The sequence below is a fragment of the Dunckerocampus dactyliophorus genome, unplaced genomic scaffold, assembly GCF_027744805.1.
Source record: "Dunckerocampus dactyliophorus isolate RoL2022-P2 unplaced genomic scaffold, RoL_Ddac_1.1 HiC_scaffold_28, whole genome shotgun sequence".
Classification (NCBI taxonomy): domain Eukaryota; kingdom Metazoa; phylum Chordata; class Actinopteri; order Syngnathiformes; family Syngnathidae; genus Dunckerocampus; species Dunckerocampus dactyliophorus.
This window is the reverse complement of record NW_026559864.1, coordinates 10,001-12,213: the sequence shown is the minus strand read 5'-3', so window position 1 is coordinate 12,213 and position 2,213 is coordinate 10,001.

The window sequence follows — 2,213 nt, the reverse complement described above, 5'->3', positions numbered from 1 at the left end:
CCAGGGACACAGCGGCTCTCCACAGACTTTGCAGCCGCCCCCGGGCTCCAGGCAGCTCGGCCTGGGTTTCTGAATTTCTCCCTTGACACTTTGCCATTTTTTCACCTTTTTTCTCATTTCATCCAGGGACACAGCGGCTCTCCACAGACTTTGCAGCCGCCCCTGGGCTCCAGCCAGCTCGGCCTGAGTTTCTGAATTTCTCCCTTGACACTTTGCCATTTTTTCACCCTTTTTCTCATTTCATCCAGGGACACAGCGGCTCTCCACAGACTTTCCCGCGGCCCCTGGGCTCCAGGACCCTAGGCATGGGTTTCTGCCTAGCTCCCTTGACACTTTGCCATTTTTTCACCCTTTTTCTCATTTCATCCAGGGACACAGCGGCTCTCCACAGACTTTGCAGCCGCCCCTGGGCTCCAGGACCCTAGGCATGGGTTTCTGCCTAGCTCCCTTGACACTTTGCCATTTTTTCACCCTTTTTCTCATTTCATCCAGGGACACAGCGGCTCTCCACAGACTTTACAGCCGCCCCTGGGCTCCAGGACCCTAGGCACGGGTTTCTGAATTTTTCCCTTGACACTTTGCCATTTTTTCACCCTTTTTCTCATTTCATCCAGGGACACAGCGGCTCTCCACAGACTTTCCCGCGGCCCCTGGGCTCCAGGCAGCTCGGCCTGAGTTTCTGAATTTCTCCCTTGACACTTTGCCATTTTTTCACCTTTTTTCTCATTTCATCCAGGGACACAGCGGCTCTCCACAGACTTTGCAGCCGCCCCTGGGCTCCAGCCAGCTCGGCCTGAGTTTCTGAATTTCTCCCTTGACACTTTGCCATTTTTTCACCCTTTTTCTCATTTCATCCAGGGACACAGCGGCTCTCACAGACTTTAGAACCGCCCCTGGGCTCCAGGACCCTAGGCATGGGTTTCTGCCTAGCTCCCTTGACACTTTGCCATTTTTTCACCTTTTTTCTCATTTCATCCAGGGACACAGCGGCTCTCCACAGACTTTGCAGCCGCCCCCGGGCTCCAGGCAGCTCGGCCTGGGTTTCTGAATTTCTCCCTTGACACTTTGCCATTTTTTCACCTTTTTTCTCATTTCATCCAGGGACACAGCGGCTCTCCACAGACTTTGCAGCCGCCCCTGGGCTCCAGCCAGCTCGGCCTGAGTTTCTGAATTTCTCCCTTGACACTTTGCCATTTTTTCACCCTTTTTCTCATTTCATCCAGGGACACAGCGGCTCTCCACAGACTTTCCCGCGGCCCCTGGGCTCCAGGACCCTAGGCATGGGTTTCTGCCTAGCTCCCTTGACACTTTGCCATTTTTTCACCCTTTTTCTCATTTCATCCAGGGACACAGCGGCTCTCCACAGACTTTGCAGCCGCCCCTGGGCTCCAGGACCCTAGGCATGGGTTTCTGCCTAGCTCCCTTGACACTTTGCCATTTTTTCACCCTTTTTCTCATTTCATCCAGGGACACAGCGGCTCTCCACAGACTTTACAGCCGCCCCTGGGCTCCAGGACCCTAGGCACGGGTTTCTGAATTTTTCCCTTGACACTTTGCCATTTTTTCACCCTTTTTCTCATTTCATCCAGGGACACAGCGGCTCTCCACAGACTTTCCCGCGGCCCCTGGGCTCCAGGCAGCTCGGCCTGAGTTTCTGAATTTCTCCCTTGACACTTTGCCATTTTTTCACCTTTTTTCTCATTTCATCCAGGGACACAGCGGCTCTCCACAGACTTTGCAGCCGCCCCTGGGCTCCAGCCAGCTCGGCCTGAGTTTCTGAATTTCTCCCTTGACACTTTGCCATTTTTTCACCCTTTTTCTCATTTCATCCAGGGACACAGCGGCTCTCACAGACTTTAGAACCGCCCCTGGGCTCCAGGACCCTAGGCATGGGTTTCTGCCTAGCTCCCTTGACACTTTGCCATTTTTTCACCTTTTTTCTCATTTCATCCAGGGACACAGCGGCTCTCCACAGACTTTGCAGCCGCCCCCGGGCTCCAGGCAGCTCGGCCTGGGTTTCTGAATTTCTCCCTTGACACTTTGCCATTTTTTCACCTTTTTTCTCATTTCATCCAGGGACACAGCGGCTCTCCACAGACTTTGCAGCCGCCCCTGGGCTCCAGCCAGCTCGGCCTGAGTTTCTGAATTTCTCCCTTGACACTTTGCCATTTTTTCACCCTTTTTCTCATTTCATCCAGGGACACAGCGGCTCT